Raw genomic sequence first — 19,965 nt, 5'->3', positions numbered from 1 at the left:
TAAAACTAAATTATAAAAATACTTAAATTATTATTAAGAACTAAATTAAGTTATAAAGGCGCAAATTAACTCCCAATAACAATTAACGCACAATTAAGTATTAATTAAGCATAAAATTGTATATTTGGACATTAAATGCTAAAAATGCAAACGATGCCTATTTTTGTAATTTTTAATTTTTGTAAAACAATTTTAATTACTAAAAATTGTAGAATTAAATCCTACATGCAAAATGCGACATATTTTTGTATTTTTTATTAATTTAGCGAATAAACACGCACAGACAAATACAAATAATTCTTCAAAATATCATAAAATTGTACACCAAAGAAAAATCATTTTATTTTTGAATTTTTTGGGAGTAATTCTCATATAAGGCAAAAATCACGTGCTTACAGCTGCCCCTCTTTGCCCGGAGACACGAAGGGTTTTCGTGCAAAGATAAAGCGAGCGATTTTTGCCCATCCGAGTACTCCGTTGAAGCATTTTTTTGAAAAAGATTTGACCGAACCTTTGCTTCAAAGGTTTCCTACATATCCTAGGCTAAACAGGAATCAGGTCAATGTAGTTCGAGAAATTTTGGTAGCTGGGACTACCGTTGGACTGCAATGTTACTGTTGTTGCATGCTATTACTACTGCTTACCGATCTCCTTGTTACACCGTGCTTAAAAAAACAAGAAGCTAGGCTAGAGTACAATTTGTTTTTGTTGCCTTGCTTCCTTGTCTGCTTGCATTTCTTTCGGTGCTTTACTTCTTTTGACACATGTACTTGAGTTTGTACTGTGACCTCTTGTTGCAACCTTCTGTTTCCCGGTGCCGGGGAATTTTATTGTTTCCTGCTGGGGATTCCTATTGTAACCCTCTGTTTTATTGTCCTTTGACTTGATTTTGAAATGTATGCCTCTGTTATCTGGGCGGGCTCCCAATTTTAATACTTGAAAATTAAAGACTTGAAATGTATGTCTCTGTTATCTGGGCGGGCTCCCAAGTTCAATGCTTGAAAATTAAAGACTGAAATGTATGCCTCTGTTCTATGGGCGGGCTCCCAACTTCAACAACAACTTTAAAAATGAATGTCATTCCTCTCTTCAACCAATACATCGCCATTCTGTTCTTCAGGGGGGGGGGCTCCTGATTTCAACAACTTGAACCCAAAATATCCTATTCGAGGGCGGATGAACCCAAAATATCCTATTCGAGGGCGGATGAACCCAAAATATCCTATTCGAGGGCGGATGAACCCAAAATATCCTATTCGAGGGCGGATGAACCCAAATATCCTATTCGAGGGCGGATGAACCCAAATATCCTATTCGAGGGCGGATGAACCCAAATATCCTATTCGAGGGCGGATGAACCCAAAATATCCTATTCGAGGGCGGATGAACCCAAAATATCCTATTCGAGGGCGGATGAACCCAAATATCCTATTCGAGGGCGGATGAACCCAAAATATCCTATTCGAGGGCGGATGAACCCAAAATATCCTATTCGAGGGCGGATGAACCCATATATCCTATTCGAGGGCGGATGAACCCAAAATATCCTATTCGAGGGCGGATGAACCCAAAATATCCTATTCGAGGGCGGATGAACCCAAAATATCCTATTCGAGGGCGGATGAACCCAAAATATCCTATTCGAGGGCGGATGAACCCAAAATATCCTATTCGAGGGCGGATGAACCCAAAATATCCTATTCGAGGGCGGATGAACCCAAATATCCTGTTCGAGGGCGGATGAACCCAAAATATCCTGTTCGAGGGCGGATGAACCCAAAATATCCTGTTCGAGGGCGGATGAACCCAAATATCCTATTCGAGGGCGGATGAACCCAAATATCCTATTCGAGGGCGGATGAACCCAAAATATCCTATTCGAGGGCGGATGAACCCAAAATATCCTATTCGAGGGCGGATGAACCCAAAATATCCTATTCGAGGGCGGATGAACCCAAATATCCTATTCGAGGGCGGATGAACCCAAAATATCCTATTCGAGGGCGGATGAACCCAAAATATCCTATTCGAGGGCGGATGAACCCAAAATATCCTATTCGAGGGCGGATGAACCCAAAATATCCTATTCGAGGGCGGATGATCCCATTTTCAAAATCTTGGAATTGTCTTACCTCCGACTGTTTTTCTTCGAATCGTGTTGTCTTGCTATCTCTTAAAACTTGAATTGATTTCCTCGTTCTTCCGAGAAATTTTTCGACAATGGCAGAAAATCTTCTGCCCCAGTTTTGGTGCTTTTCCTTGTTCTCCAGGTGGACGCCTGACTTCTGATATTTCAACTGTTCTTCCTTGTTCTCTAGGTGGATGCCTGATTGCTGATACTTCAACTGTTCTTCCTTGTTCTCCAGGTGGACGCCTGACTACTAATACTTCCATTTCTCTTCCTTGTTCTCCAGGTGGACGCCTGATTTCTTCTTCAATTTTTCATCCTCATTCTCCAGGTGGACGCCTGACTTCTTCTTCAATTTTTATCCTCCGCTCTGCTTTGTTCTTGCTTGCTGGGGATAATACCACTGTGGAAGTCTCCTTTCTTCCCCTCCTTCAAATTCAATTTTTTTTTTTTTCAAAATTTATTTTCTCTCAACACTGCTGGGGATAAAAGTGTTATCTTCTTGGGATAACGTTGTTGAGGATAATGCTACTGGGGAATTTTATCCCTTCAAATTGATGCATCATTCTTCTGGAAGCTGCTGAGGATGATAATGGTTTTTGCTTTTCTGAGCACAAATGTCATCCCTTTGTTCTGTCTGCTGGGGAACAAATTCTTTTATTAAAACTTGTTATGCTGGGGGTAAAACTGGTTCAAAGACCACTTCCCTTGAGACTGGTGCTATATTCATTTTACCCTGAATGGGTATCTGACTTCCAGAAAATTTTCCAAATGAAAGGAAAATTTTCTGCCCCAGTTTGACAGTCTCCCTTATGGCCCGCATTTCTGTCATCAATGCCACTTCCTTTACCTGTTTCAATTTAAACAAAAATTGTTAGTTTAAAACGCGGTGGTTGGTTGTGATACTCCCACTGGGATGGTTTTCCCCTTTCCCTTCCTTGCTCTGCATTCCACAACTTGTTGGGGATGATATTATTTGCTGGGGATAATCCTTTTCTGCTGGGGATATCCCTCTTCTTTCGTGGCATGGCTCGGAAACTTGCGTTTTCCCGACCTTTTAGTCTCGCATGAATTTCCCAAATCATGCTTATTGTTTTTCTTGTTTTGTCCACGGGCTCTGGTCTTGAGGTTTAATAACCTTTGATTTCGGCAAGGATATCCCTCTTGACACTCGTCAATCCTTTTGCTGGGGATATCTTTCTTGACACTGGCCTCGCGCTTGTTCCTTCCTGACTATATCACTTGGATGTACTAGTCAGATCTTATCTTGGAAAGCTGATGGTCTACTTTGAAGTCATTTCCCACTGGTCTTGACCAAACAGACTCTACTGGGGAAATTGCTATGAAAGGAAAAGATAAAAGGGAACAGAATAAAAGACAAAGGAAAAAATGACTCTTTAACAAAAGAAACTATAAATAAAAACCTATCAAATGAAAACACTGACTCTAATGGTCATGACATGCATATGTGGCCTATCCTTCGTCATCAATCGTCTTTCAAGGTCTTCCCTTGACTATTCCCCATCTGATTCCCAATCTTATTCGACTTGTAGTGCCCGAAGGGTTTTCACTATCAAGCCTCTCTCATTTTGGGTTTTTCTCTCAGCTTTCATCGCCTTATGGTGTCCGTGAAGATTTTCACCGATAAGACTCTCTCATTTATATCACTTTCTAGCTGGGGATTTGGAGTGTTGCCGGTATGACTCTCTCTGCTGGAGATTAGAGTCCTTTCTGCTGTGGAACAGAATGTTATGTTCGCTGGTAAGATTCTCATTTGTCTGACTTGGCATCTTTTGCAGACTGATCAGAAGGTCTTTCTTTGGACCGTAATGTGGGTTTTTTGGATAGGCTTAGAAAGAAAGGGTATTAAAGGCTCAAAAACAAATCAATTTGGGGTTCAAAATTACAACCTTCGGAACCAATTTTGCTTACAACGAGCATAACTCTTGCCCCAGTTTCTTGCTTGGGGATTATTTATTTATAATTAATTTTTTTTTTCTCTTTTTATTACACCATGCACACCATGCACACTATGCACACTGTGCTCCCTATGACCGAGCCGTGAGGCGCCTACGTATCGTCTTTGAGGAATCAGGTCAAACGTAGTTCCCAATTCCTTTCATTTCATTTGACTTTCTTTTTTTTTATTTATTTTTTTGATTTTTTTTTCTTTTTTTTCGTATTTCCTAGTCGTTGCTATTGATTCCAAACGAGGGGTATGAAAGAAAATAAAATAAGGCTCAAAAGGGGTAACGAAGGATAAAGTGTTTAGGTAGCAGAATAAAATGCCTTCGTCATTCCAGTCTTTAAAACATGCCAAGTGCAAACAACACAATTGAACATAGATTTATAGCCTCTTCCGATGGTGCTGGACTTGACAATTATGTTAAACACTTGCTTTTTCATTTGTCATTTCTAAAGCACTGCTGGGCGACACTCTCACTCTCATGCACGACCCTCATGCCAATTTGGCGAATCTTGCATTTAACGGTTTCTTTATGTTTTACTTGCCCCGGTTTCACATGACTCGGGATTCAAATAATCTCAAACCGTTCTTATTTCCTTTAAATGCTTTGATCACCTTCCCAGGGTTTTATGATTAACTTTATAGACTAGGCCCAAACTGTGTGCGCATGTCATGTCCCTAGAATCGGCATTGAACGAAAATGACAAAAGGACTAAATAAAAAGATGACTGGAAATAATAAAAGACCGGCTTTTGTATTAGACTTCCGGCGAAATGGTTAGAAAAACAAACAAAACAACCAGAATAAAATCTTAACACAACATCAACGAGACTTAAACAAACTGATACGACAAAAATGGAAAGATAAGAAGGTTTGACACAAGATAATATTCGGATTACAACCCTAAGAATAATCCGGACAACAGAAATGACAACAAAATAAGACACCACCAGCTTCTCTCTTGCTAACCAAGGAACGGAGCGTCCTCCCATTTTATCAAAATTGGCATCTTTAGCCACTGAGCTTTGCATCAGTATTGTCCAGACCATTTCCAACTTCGATATCATCAACCTTAGTCAACAAGTCCCAATAGGATTCGAGTGCTTCTGTTATCATGCCTGATCCCCACAAAGTGTGCTTCTGGGTCTTGTATTTCCGGCTTACCACAAACCAACCACCTTAACTTTCTTTGTGATTCAAAGCGAAACAGGTTAGAATGGACTCCGTTGGTCCCCATTATTAACAACATTTTTTTTTCTTTTCTTTTTTTTCGATTTTTTTTTTCATTTTTTTTCTTGTGTGGTCGAATCTTATGGAGATTGCCTACGTATCATGACCCCGCATGAATCAGACCTTGTGTAGTTCGGACCAATAAAAGATAAGCAATACTAATCATTTTTTTTTTCAATTTTCATATTGGGTTTCAAAGGTTTAAAATGACCTACAAACTAGAAAATCAAACGACCCACATATTATAATCAAAAGTTTTACAAACTCCAAAACAAACGGCCAGCTTCCTTTCTCCGTTTGACAAATGCAACCAAACGGTTATTTTTGCAAATGTGGCCCCGTCCAAATTTTGAGGTCGGAGAGGATTATTTTATGACACTTTACACACTTGTCCGTTCTTTTACGAAAATAGCCTTTCGACAACTGAAAGATACTCTGAGGCTATTTCGGCAAGAACGGTTTAAGTCGCGGCCGAAGCTGGCTCGGCTTATTATGACAAAATTCAAACGGTATTCACCTGACCGCCGACTATTTTTTTTTTTTTTTTAAATTACAATAAAAACCTGGTGTTGCAAACACGGCCCTTCATCGCCTCGGGGACGAAGATTTTTAAGGCTGTGTGGGTCAACTAGACCAAAATCCTAAACATGACCCAAAAGGTGGTTGTTTATGCAAAGTCGGTCTTCTGGCGTCCCATTCGGGAACATTCGGCTATGTCTTGATAAAACAACGTCACCCGACATCTTTATGACTCTTAAAATTCGGCATATTTTTTTTGTGGCTATTTTGTTTTAGCAAAAAGTGGAGGCTGGACACTGCCCGACTTATTTATGAAAAAAATATTAAAATTTTGACATGTTTTTTATTTATTTATTGGTTTTTGGTTATTTTACCAAAAATGGGGGTTGGACCCGATGAGGGTTGCCTACGTATCTCACATCCGGTGAGAATCAAACCCGCGTAGTTCGGGCAGGTCATGAATAAAGTAAGTAAACTAATTTTAAATTATTATTATTTTGAATTTGTAAAAGAACTGCTTTGAAAGAAGAAATGAAGTATATATATATATTTTTTTTGAATTTTTGATTGATTTTCTTTTTGAAAGAAAGACTTCTAAGAATTCCTTTTCTTTTGATTTAAACTTTGAGAATTTCAAAAGTAAAAGGAAGATTTTTTTTTTGTTCTTTCTTATTCTAAGAAGAAAGAAAATATTTTTTTGGAATTTTACCTTTAATAAATGAAATGATTTCTAAAAACAAATATTTTTTTTTGAATTTTGAATTTTCTTTTCAATTTTTAAAGAAGAAGGAAAATATTTTCGAATTTGTTTTATTTTATTATATATATATATATATATATATATATATATATATATATATATATATTTAATAATTAAAAAGACTTTCTTAAAGAAGTCAATAATGGAAAATATTTTTGGATTTTTTGTTTTGAAAATTGGGAGTCTAAAAAAAACTTTTCTAGACTTTTCGGCAGGACAAATATTTTTGCAACAAATAAAGATATATATACATTTTTGGAAATAAAGAAAAACTTTTTGGATTTATATATATATTTGCATATATATATATATATATATTTGCAACAAATAATAAAACCACTTTCAACGCGACTCTTTTTATTTTATTATTTTGAATTTTTCAGAAACGAATAAAAAAAAACTATTTTAAAAGTAAGACTCTTTTTCATTGTCATTTTCAGGGGAAGACAAACTATTTTCCTTTATATATATATATATATATTTTATTTTTTTGAAAAATAATATATATATATATATATATATATATATATATATATATATATATATATATATATATATTTCTTTTTCTTTTTTTTTTTTTTGAAAAATAAGACAAAACAACGATTTTTTTTCTTTCTATTTTTTCTTTGGTTTTAATAAAACAAACTAATAAGACATTTTTTTTTCATTTTCTCAAAATTTCGGCAGAGTTTTGACAGTATTTGGGCATTGGTTTTTTTTCAAAAATAAACAGTCAATTCCCTAACCGCTATTTCTTTTTTTCAATTTTAAAATATTATTCATGATATTCAAAAGTCAGTCAACACACAAATCCGGATCAAATAAATGCGCAAGTAGCAGCAAGTAAGATGCATCAGGATGGTCTTTTTTTTTTGGTACACCTGTCCTAGACAGACCTAACCCCTGTGTTGAGTCTCCAAAGTCAAATGCACGTGATGCAAACAATCGCTCCTACTAGGGATCCGGCATGAAGCTGAGTTATTCTAAGTGAAAAAACCTGAGGCATATTGATCTAGCCCTGGCTTACCCAAACGGACAGTTTGAGCCGAAGCGGGGGCAACGTACCGGGAGCACGAAAGTCTACCCGGCCTAGTTACTTGTTCCAACTTCGTCTTATTTGGTATGACTTTAACAGAAAGGTGGGCCACGCGCACGTGTGCACCATAAATTTAGAAGACTCATAAAGAAGGGGGTTTCGTAGCAGTTGTATATATTCATAATTCAAATAATATTAAAGCGGTAAAAGTGTCATTTAGCACATTGGGCATATATCATGTAAAAAAATCAGATAATAAATAAAACCAACTATAACAATTATTTTAAGCTCGAATTCTTGAACCCTGAACCAGTGGTTCTGGGTTTCTAAATTGGTGCTTAATCCCGGCATATCATTGTCGCACCTCCTTTTTCTGCACCCGCGAGGGTGCAAGGGAGTTTTTCCAATTAAAGGACAATCGAGACGGGATTGGTTTATTTATTTCAGAGTCGCCACTTGGGAGATTTAGGGTGTCCCAAGTCACCAATTTTAATCCCGAATCGAGGAAAAGAATGACTCCATATTACAGTCTGCGTACTAGAAATCCGGATAAGGAATTCTGTTAACCCGGGAGAAGGTGTTAGGCATTCCCGAGTTCCGTGGTTCTAGCACGGTCGCTCAACTGTTATATTCGGCTTGATTGTCTGATTTTATACAAATATGAACTTATGTGCAAATTTTATCTTTTAACCGCTTTATTATTATTGTTTTTAAAAGAAATATGAACATCGCTTAAAACACGTCTTTGGACTGCGTTACATGAAATGCACCCACAATCCGGAACACGTTTTATTTGATGTTTTGGGATTTGGATTCGGGTCACATGAAATGCACACCCAGGCTTAAGAAAGTAAAATATTAAACACGCGCCTAAAGAGACTATCGCGTTATTATTTTGGGGAAGACCGTGAAATTCGCTAAACGGTCCTTCCGAATTCTAATTAAACCATACATTTTGTGAGGGCCCCGCAATCTATACGTTTTATTTGGCGAGGCTCGTCTCATTTTTATTTTTAAAGGATAAACCTACAATGACTATATTTTCTATTAAGTTCGTCTCTAAACTAAAAGAAAATCTCTTAATTATTTACATGCTGAAAAACGTAACTTATTAGTTATTAGTTTACGGCTAATGCGAATGGAAAATTGCAATCGAGTTTGTACAAAGAAAAACTGCTTTCATTTTATATTCTGTTATTCAATAATACTAGAACATGAGATTGACCATAATATCAAAACAGATTAATTATTCTCCGTAATTTAAACTAACATTATTAGATGAAGAAAGTATACATATGAAACATCATTATTCATTAATCATTCAACTACATCTTTATACGAAGAAAGAAAAATTATATTCAACCACAAATCTAAACAGGAGGAATTCAACAGGAACAAAGCCTGATTAATATTTCATTTTTTGCTTCAAGCCGAGATTGTACAAATGTGTACCTGGAAACAGCAGTACAAGAACAAAAGAAGGAGAAGTCAGCAGCAGTAATAACACAGCAACAGCAGATTCAGCAACATCGCAAACCAGTACAGTAGGAATAGCAGAAAACCCAGGAGACTATAAACGACTCCAAGTATAGTGAAGAAGTAAAAGGCAGGAAGGTTCTGACTATTTCAGATCGTAAGCGAGGCAATGAAGCAGTAACTATTTTTTTTCAACTTCAAAACTCTCCAAAATGAATTCTGCCCCTGTATATTCAGTGTATACAGAATGTATATCGGGTGTATACTTCTCACTCCGCCCCCTCTTTTTTTCTTCTCTCTATCTAGTTTTTCCTCTCTTTTTTTCCTTTATTTTTCTAAAACTAAATTATAAAAATACTTAAATTATTATTAAGAACTAAATTAAGTTATAAAGGCGCAAATTAACTCCCAATAACAATTAACGCACAATTAAGTATTAATTAAGCATAAAATTGTATATTTGGACATTAAATGCTAAAAATGCAAACGATGCCTATTTTTGTAATTTTTAATTTTTGTAAAACAATTTTAATTACTAACAATTGTAGAATTAAATCCTACATGCAAAATGCGACATATTTTTGTATTTTTTATTAATTTAGCGAATAAACACGCACAGACAAATACAAATAATTCTTCAAAATATCATAAAATTGTACACCAAAGAAAAATCATTTTATTTTTGAATTTTTTGGGAGTAATTCTCATATAAGGCAAAAATCACGTGCTTACAATCATCATATGACCATGCAAAAAAATCTTTGAATTCCACGAGGGTTTTGATCAATTCTTCCCTGACATTTGGCTCAATGTGAATACTGATTTTGGTTTCTCTGACATTATCCGCATCTCCTAGGTTTACAGCCTCAGTGTCATTTAGGTTGGGCTTGGGTTTCTCTTCAAATTGGCATAGTTCTCGATTTATCTCTTCGAAGGTTGCATCTTCGTCATATTCAGATTCGTCGTCGCAAACGACCTCTTGTATCATTAAGTCAGACTCGGATTGATTTATTAGACTAGGTCGAAGATCCGCTGTGCATGCCATGTCATTAGAACCAATAAAAAGAGAACTGTTCAGAAAGAAAAAGAACAAAACAAAATTAAAATGAGACAAAAGAAGAGAACTTTATTAAACTTGCGGGATAACAGGGTTCACACTTTTATAAAACAAAACAAAAATTGGGATTACACCCTGGAATAATCCGAATAAGAAAAGCATAAATCAAAGCCTACTACCAAGACTCCCCCCGGACAGGAAGAGGAGTAACCGTCCAATTGTTGGTTTTGGCCTCAGGCCCCACAAACTGTATATCCGCTCTGCTGGAACTTTCTCCAACTTCTACCATATTGACATCAGCGAATAACCTCTCAAAACTCTGATTTAGGTCTCCGTCCTTCCCAATCAATGGTCCGAGAATCTTTGGGACCATCGACCCCTTGGCATTTGCTTTAACAAAAGATCTTGAGAGACGTGGCACGGGTTTGGGAAGATACCAGACTTTCTTCTTCATTTTCCGCGCTTGCTTTATATCTGCCGCAGTTGGTTTGAATCCCAACCCAAAGGTTTCCAAATTTTTAGGCAGGGAGACAGGCTGGACAATCCCCTGAAACTCAACCCCCAAGCCTTTTCCCGGCACAAACCCGTTGCCCAGTATTTCCGAGACCATCATGACTGTTGCGGAAGCTACCCTAGGGTGCGGGAGGATCTCACCCTCCGAAATCTTGCTTGCCGACATCGTATCAAAAATCTGGTAGACCCAAGGACCTTTGTCATCATCGGTCTCTATGAAGGGCACTATGGCGCCACCCATGGTGCACGCCGTGTCCTCGCCGTTCAGTACGACCTCTTGTCTATCCCACTCGAACTTGACCATCTGATGTAGGGTGGAAGGCGCTGCTTTGGCTGCGTGGATCCACGGTCGTCCTAACAGAAGGTTATAAGATACCGTGGCATCTAACACCTGGAACTCCATGGTAAACTGGACCGGACCGATGGTCAATTCAAGTACAACATCCCCCACAGTGGCCGTTCCATTACCGTCAAATCCTCGGACGCAGATGCTATTCTTGTGGATTCTTCCGTGGTCAATCTTTAACTGGTTCAGGGTGGATAATGAACAGATGTTGGCACTTGAACCGTTATCCACCAATACCCGAGTAACTGCCGAGTTTTCACTTTTGACAGTTAGGTAGAGAGCCTTATTATGCTCCGTACCTTCCACTGGCAGATCATCATCTGAGAATGTTACCCTGTTCACCTCGAAAATTTTGTTGGCAATGGTTTCCAGGTGGTTCACAGAAATCTCTTTGGGCACATGAGCTTCGTTCAATATCTTCATCAGGGCCCGACGATGTTCCTCAGAATGGATTAGTAATGATAGCAGCGAGATCTGGGCCGGTGTTTTCCTCAGTTGTTCGACCACGGAGTAGTCCTGCACTTTCATCTTCCTCAAGAACTCCTCAGCCTCTTCTTCGGACACAGGTTTCTTGGTTGCAGCTGGGTTGGGTCTTCTCAGCTCCACCGGTGCAAAACACCGTCCTGATCGAGTCAGCCCTTGCGCTTCACAACTAACTTCCTCCACTTGTTTTCCTTTGTACATCACCACCGCCTTCTCGTATTTCTAAGGCACGGCCTTGCTATCAATCATCGGCAGCTGGATTACAGGCTTTATGGTGACCAGTTCCATGTATACCCCTTTCAACACAGCTGCAGGTGTGGGTGGAGTCCTTGATATTACCAACTTGGCTGTCTCGGGTTTGCTTGTTACGGCGGACGGGCTCTTTCCCAATATCACTACTGGCTTGACGCCTTCTCCCTGCAAATGTACCCCCGGTCTTCCACTGGTCGATCCTTCTTTCGGAGCGGCTTGGATCATCATCACTGTCTGCGAAGGCTTCCTCAGCTCTCCTCCCTCATACACCAACTCGATCATGTGAGTCTCGTGGTGTGCTGGCAATGGGTTCTGGTTGATGTTAGGTGCCTCCGGTGTCTGGACCTCGATCTTATTGGCATCAATACGATCCTGTATGGCATGCCTCAACTTCCAACACTTTTCGGTATCATGCCCTAGCATCCCTGAGCAGTACTCATAGCTTATTGATCGGTCCAAATTTTAGGGTGGGGGATTCGGTCCCCGAGTCTCGACAGGACTAACCAAACCCAACTGCCTCAATTTGTGGAACAAAGCGGTGTAGGTTTCTCCCAACTCAGTGAAAGTTCTATGTTTCTGTAGCCTGTCATTCCTGGCAGCTTGATTTCCCCGAAAGCCTGTCCCTGGAGGGTTTCTATATGCCCTTGGTGGAGGATAGGTATTTTGTGGTGGTGCATATGTGTTCTGGGGAGCCGGTGCGCGCCATTGCGGGCGAACCAGAGGCTGAGTGTATGTCTGGGCTTGGTGTACGGAGAAATGTGGTTCTCGAGGTGGATAGTAGTGCTGTGGTGGGCTGTATAGGTAGTTTGGTCGGTGGGGTCTGGGTTGGTTGTAGTGTGGTCTGCCAGACCTGGACCAATTGCTTGCCTCAATCGTGGCAATTTCTTCTTTCTTCCTTCTTCCCAGCGCACCTCCCGTGTCGCTTTGAATAGCCTGGGTCGTTGCCTTGAGTGCCGAGTAATTCAGGATTTTGTCAGACCTCAGACCCTCTTCTATCATGACCCCTATCTTCACTACCTCATTGAAGGACTTTCCAACCGTCGTCACCAAGTGACCAAAGTAGGTTGGATCCAGTGTTTGCAAGAAGTAGTCCACCATTTCTCCCTCTCTCATGGGATGATCAACTCTGGCCACTTGCTCTCTCCAGCAGAACCCGAACTCGCGAAAACTTTCCCCGGGCTTCTTCCCGGTCCTCAGCAATGTGAGACGGTCAGGAACTATCTCGAGATTGTATTGAAAATGACCTGCGAAAGCCTGCGCCAGATCATCCCAAATGTACCATCTGCTGGAATCCTGCCTGGTATACCATTCTAGTGCCGACCCGCTCAGACTTTGGCCGAAATAAGCTATTAGCAGCCCATCTTTTCCGCCTGCCCCTCTCATTTTGCTACAGAAACCCCGAAAATGTGCCATGGGATCACCGTGTCCTTCATATAAATCAAACTTAGGCATCTTGAACCCAGCCGGGAGTTGGACGTCCGGGAAAGGGCATAGATCCTTGTAGGCCACGCTGACCTGGTTGCCTAATCCGTGTAAGTTCCTGAAGGACTGCTCCAGGCTTTTGAACTTCCTCAATACCTCATCTTGTTTTGGGGCTTTAACCGGCTTTTCAATCTCTGCCGGTACCTCCAAGTGCGGATTGTAGGTATGTGGTTCGGGGGCATGGAATGTGGGCTCAAGGGGATAGTATTGCGTATCGTGAGCCTGAAACAATGGCTCGCTGGTCGTTCTTTGTAGGGTGGCTGATGTGGGTCCTACAAAAGTGGGAACATTTGGTGTTGGGAGAGGTTGATGGGGTGGTGGAGCTTGGGAATCACGGGGGCTTCTCTCCTGATGATAACGGGGATTCGGGAGGCTTGTTGAAGGGCCGGAGTGAGGGTATTCCGGCATGTGCCCTAGTGGCTTAGGGCTCTTTTGTGCTTTGGCTAGAGTTAACTGCATTGCATTCATCTCTAGTCCCATCCTTTCTATCTTTTCCATCGCTTCCTTTAACAACTGGCCCATCGGCCTTTCTTCCTCGGTACTATTCTATGAAGTAGTCATGCTCGTTGATACCGGTCCTTTGGATCTAGTTTGGTAAGGGTGTGTTGCCAGAATTCTTTAACAACTAACTGTTTGGATGTTGGAAAACAACAAACTTGTTAGCGTTAGAGTTTAACAAAGTTGATAACAACACATTGAGGATGCAATGCTCCTAGGCAGTTAACCGTTTCTAACATGCTTTGCTTCAAACAACATGCGTCATCCCGGCTTGCTTATTTGCCCCTTTAAAGTACTTTGGAAAACCCCTGTATTTTATTCTATTTTGTATTTTCTTCTCTCTTTTTTTTCTTTATTAAAGGCAGTCGAATCTTATGTGGATTGCCTACGTATCACGTCCCCGCGCGAATCAGACCGGGCGTAGTTATGCCACAAAGTAAAGACACACAAAAATTCTTTTGGAATCATTTAATTCATCACCAAAATTTGCTATTACAGACTTAAACCAAGGACAACATTAGTACAGACTCCAAAGTTCTTAACCCGACTTGACGAAAGAAGAAAGCAACACATAAGAAGACAACAAGGTTAATTAAACAAGACTTGAACTAAGGGCTATAATTCCAACTTGAGGGCTCGCGAGGCATCGTTCGGCCTTTCCGCGGCCCTTGGTGTAAGGTCTCTCTGCAAGCTCTTCAACTCATTCATGACCCGGTGGACGCAACCCATGATGGAAACAATGAGGGTTTTCCGAGGTATTTGCTCACATGCTAGGCATCTCATGTAGATGTAGTGCCCAATCTCGTCGATCCTTTCCACGAACAATTGCCTTATTTGCCGGTTCTTTAATCCCAGTGCTTGAGCATTGTCGGCGAGTTGATCCTGGAACATCTCCATTTGTCTTTCCATTCTGGTCATTGCATCGTAATAGTGCCTTCTGTCGGCTTGGGCATCTCGTGCTTGTTTGAAGATCCGCTCCTGAAGCGTGGAGTTCGTTTTCCTTAGTATCCCGATGCTCATTTCATAATCCCTTATGACTTGTTGCAGACGCTGCCTCCGGGTCATTGTGCCTTTTGCCCATCTGACCTTCATCCTTGCTATGCAAGCTTCTGATTGTTCTAATTCTTCTCGGCTTTGGCTGACCTGATTTCTCAAATCTGCTATCAATCTTTCGTCAGAGCGACGTTTCTGTCGGTCAGGGTTACTCTTACCGGCTTGGCGAATGTGGGCCTTCAGTGTCTGGTTCTCTTGGGCTAACTTGTTCTTTTCACCCCGCTCGGAGGCAACTTGCACGTTGTTCTCAAATATAAGCCTTTCAACTTGTTGCTTTAGCTTTCCGATTTCAACCCGATAGCCTTCTTCCCTTTTTAACCAGCCCTACTCTGCCTGTGATGATTCCTCAAAGTCTTGGATGTGAGCTCTCTTAGTTGGTCTCTGATGCTCAAGCTCTCTTCTGTACCACATGAGGTATTTCGGCGACACTTCGCCCTTGGCCCGATCTCGTACACAAGTATCTACCTTCAGGGTTTGACATTCATTCCAGATTCTCCGGACGACCGCTTCAGGGAACTGCCCACCAGGTCCGATTTCGATCACCTGGCTACTGAGATCTTCTTCCTTCGGGATTATTTGGTATCGCCCCAACTGTATCAACACTCTGCATGGTGCATAGGGCTGGATACTTTGGAGACCCATCAACAACAAATGAGATTCGGCAGCTGACATGTGTATGGACTCCTCTATGGGTAGCCACTCAAATGCCCATTCTATCTGGTTTGCTGAAACAGAGCGCAGTAGCATGACCCATTTGGCGACCCCTTCTGGCAAGCTGAACCCATCGATCCTGGTGGGAAACTCTTCTATACAAGTCTTTTGTGACGACCCATATTTCAAAATTTGAGGGCGATGACATAGATGATCTATCATCCACATTTGCAGTAGTATATTGCATCCCTCAAAGAAGCTTCCTTCGGTCTTGCAGATAGTGAGTGCGCGAAAAAGTTCCGCTATTATCATTGGTGCCAGAGTGCTGTTTTCTTGTTTAAGCAAAGTGTTGATGACCCCAGCTATTTGTATGTTAATTTTTCCATCCTTTCTTGGGAATACCAGCAAACCCAGAAAGGCTATCATAAAGGCAATACATTTATGCCTCTCCCATTTCAACCGGCTTTCCCCACAGCAAATCTTACTCTCAGGATTGTTGAACCCTCCCAGATGACCGTACCTGTCGTACAGAAATGTCAAACTACAAAACCCTTTTGATAATTCTGGGTTATGTACCGTTCTGCGGATCTTTACAATGTCCAGGAACTTGTGTATAGTTACCGTTCTTGGTGCAATGAGATACTGTTCTTTTATAGGGACATTAGGACATCCAATGTACCCTGCCAACTCCTCCAATGTCGGGGTGAGCTCAAAGTCTGAGAAGTGAAATACATTGTGCGCCGAGTCCCAAAATGAAATCAAAGCTCTGATAACGTCCCCTCGCGGATCGATGTCCAGCAATCCAACCAAATTTTCCAAGTATATTTTGACGGTATCTCGCCCTGATTCTTCTAAGTCGTTCCACCACATGCGTAAGCCCAAAGGAACTTTGTTTATAATGGCCTCAGATGAACTCCTACTTGTGCTCATTCTGCACATTTATTAAGGTGATTTTAGACAAGAAAGAAAAGATTTTTATTTTGACTCCAAACATTTTTGAAAGAAATAATATATGTATATACATACATATATATATATATATATATATATATATATATATATATATATATATCATTATTGGTAAAACAAAAACGGGGAGTTGGACCCGATAAGGGTTGCCTACGTATCCCACATCCGGTGAGAATCAAACCGACGTAGTTCGGGTAAAAAAATTATCTAAATCACGGGTTTTTCTCAAAATTGAAAAATATTTGGACATTGCCTTTCTTAAGTGAGAAACTCTTGAAAATCTTCTTCATTTATTTATTTATCTATTTTTCTCAAAATTCCCGTTATCACCCGCCGGTCAACATGCAAATTCGAAGCAAATTAAATGCGTTAACAAACAAGATGCCGCATGATGGTCTTTTTGTTCCAGGTTGTTATTCCTAGACGGGACCAACCCCTGTGTTGAGCCCCCTAAGTCAAATGCAACGTGATGTAAATAAGCGTTTTCCTACTAGGGATCCGGCATGAAGTTATGTTTTACTAAGCTTCAACTGGGCTTTGTTCTAGACCTGGCTTACACGAGCGGACAACTCGAGTCGAGAAGGGGGCTACGTACCGGGGACCCGTGGGGTTGTCCGGCTTTGTAACTTATCCGAGCCTCTTTCTACTTGGGTATGACACTAACAGAATAGGGAGTCTCGACCAGCGAGCTTCTCCCCGGAGGTAAAAAGAGAAAGGTTTCGGCACAGTTTATATACAGTTCAGATAATATCAAAGCGGTAAAAGACAACATTTAGCACGTTATGCACATATCACATAAGAATATTAGATAATAAATAAAGCCAAATAGAACAATTATTCTAAGCTCGAATTTCTAACCCTGAACCAGTGGTTCTGGGTTAAATTAATTCCCCAGCGGAGTCGCCAGAGCTGTCACACCTCCTTTTTCCGCCCCCGCGAGGGGCGTAGGAGTTTTTTCCAATTAAAGGACAATCGAAACGGGATTTTTTTGTTTATTTCGGAGTCGCCACTTGGGAGATTTAGGGTGTCCCAAGTCACCAATTTTAATCCCGAATCGAGGAAAAGAATGACTTCATATTACAGTCTGCGTACCAGAAATCCGGATAAGGAATTCTGTTAACCCGGGAGAAGGTGTTAGGCATTCCCGAGTTCCGTGGTTCTAGCACGGTCGCTCAACTGTTATATTCGGCTTGATTATCTAATTTTATACAAATATGAACTTATGTGCAAATTTTAAACTATTGAGCGCTTTTATTATATATTTTATGAGAATTGCAACGTCGTGAAAACATATCCCAAACCTCGTCACATCAATGCGCCCGTGGTTGTTGACATATCTCGACTCGGTTGAGATTTGAATTTGGGTCACATAAATGTGCACCCGAGTTTAAGGAGATAACATTATTAAATACGCGCCTAAAGCGACTAGCGTATCATTATTTTGGGTAGGGCCGTGAAATTTGCTAAACGGCCCGTCCCGGAATCTAAGCAAATTTAAAGCGAACATTTACTGAGGGCCCCACAATCTCGTATTTTTTATTTGGCGAGGCTCATCTCATTCTTATTTAAAAGGATAAACCTATAGTGACTACATTTCTTCTATTAAGTCTGTCTCTAAAAAGGAAATCCCTTAATTAATCATATGCTAAAAAGTTGAACTTATTAGTTATTGGTTTGCGGTTAATGCAAATGGAAAATTGCAATCGAGTTTGTACAAAAGAGATTGCTCCCGTCCTATGTTCTATTATTTAATAACAACGGAATATGAGATTGACGCACAATAGTATCGAAGCAGATATTCTATTTTTAGATGAAGAAATTAGATGTATGCAACCTTATTTATTGACGGGCCTACACATGAGGTTTAGTTAATTATTCCTTACATGCTTGACACTAAAAAATGAAACAACTGAAACTGACCCTATCTAACTTAGGTGATATTGCTACATGTTTAACTACACGACCTTTTTTATCTTTTTGCTATAACCCAGATTGCCTAGTATGCCTTCGAAATATACAATATCTACTGATGGATTAGGGTGGAGCAAATGTGATTACTGCGTTCATTTTAACAAACCCTATGTGAAATCACTGTTGGCCTTCACTACTATCCAGCTGGCTTCTTTCTGATTAACTTACAATGATAGATTACCAGACCAAACTCTTATGGACTGAAAACTGTTTCATTACATAGTTTGAAAACCAAACTTTACATGTTAAACACAAAAATATTCTAAACTACAAACAGCAGAATAACGGTAACTATGCTAATGTTTGGACTGCAATACTTCTTATGCTCTTATTCAGCTCCAAATTTATCATTACATTAGTGAAATTAGAATGTGTACCTGGATGTTTGTACAATAAAAAGGAGAAGAAGAAGAGTATCAACAGCAGGCAACCAGACAACAACAACACAGCAACAACAATCAGCAACAATGTCACCAATAGTCCACAAACAACAAACAGCAGTTTCAACAACGATGAAACCCACAGATGGTCGAGCACCAAACAAACAATCCCAGAAACAGAGTAGCAAAACAACCGAGAAAACCAGAATGTTCAATGCAATAGCAACAACAGTTCAATAATCACAACAAACCCGATGAACAAACAACAACAACTTCAATAACCAGTAAGACCAAACTCAATCCACAGCATATAGAAGCCCAGATTTCAGTAGTAATCTCACAGAGAAATCAGAATATCCTCAAAGAGTAGTGACGGACCACCCTTTAGGGCTAACAGTTCTTATTCTTCTTTGAACACTCAATAATTTCAATTTATGCGTTTAACATTCATTGACCTCTCAACTGTTAGAAGAAGCTCTCTCTCTCAGTTATTTTTTTTTCAGAATCCTCCACTGTTTTTTTTTTCTTGAACCCTCAGCTATTTTTTTCCCCTTTCTTTATCCTAAACAGTCCTATTTATAGGCAGAAATGGCAAGCACCAAGCTGCCTTCATCCCCTCAGCCTTTTCCTGCCCATAACCCCTTTAAACTAATCAAAAGAATGCCCCATGCCCATCCATTCGACAGCCCTCTAGCCTGTGTTTTCTGCCCAAAGGTATGGGAAGCCTTTTTTATTTAATCAGCCCCATGCTTCCAAGTTTGGTTCCCCACTATTACATTAGTTTAATCCTAATTCAGTGCCCTATTTGTCAGCTCACTTAAACTAATCTTTTCTGTTCTTTTCACACCCCCAAATTACCCCTGTTAGCCCCTGGTTATTACTGCCTTGCCCTGCTTCAACAGCAGGAAATTTTGAACTTCTGAAAGTTCATTTTCCAGCTGCCCTAGACTGAAATTTTTAGTTGTTTGCAATGCAGTTACAAACTAATTTCAAACAATGTCAAGCATCCAACTAACCACAAAGTTTGATCAATCATGTGAAGTTATCAGAACATTTGAACATTCAATCATAGAAAACTAATCGACGACGTTTATCAAATCGACTATACTAATTATAATATGGAATAATCAGTCGATTGATCAAACAACACGAACAGGGTCCCAAATGGCTTCAGACAACTTTGCACAACACTGGG

The sequence above is a fragment of the Nicotiana tabacum genome, chromosome 8, assembly GCF_000715075.1.
Source record: "Nicotiana tabacum cultivar K326 chromosome 8, ASM71507v2, whole genome shotgun sequence".
Lineage (NCBI taxonomy): Eukaryota > Viridiplantae > Streptophyta > Magnoliopsida > Solanales > Solanaceae > Nicotiana > Nicotiana tabacum.
This window is presented reverse-complemented; position numbering follows the sequence as displayed.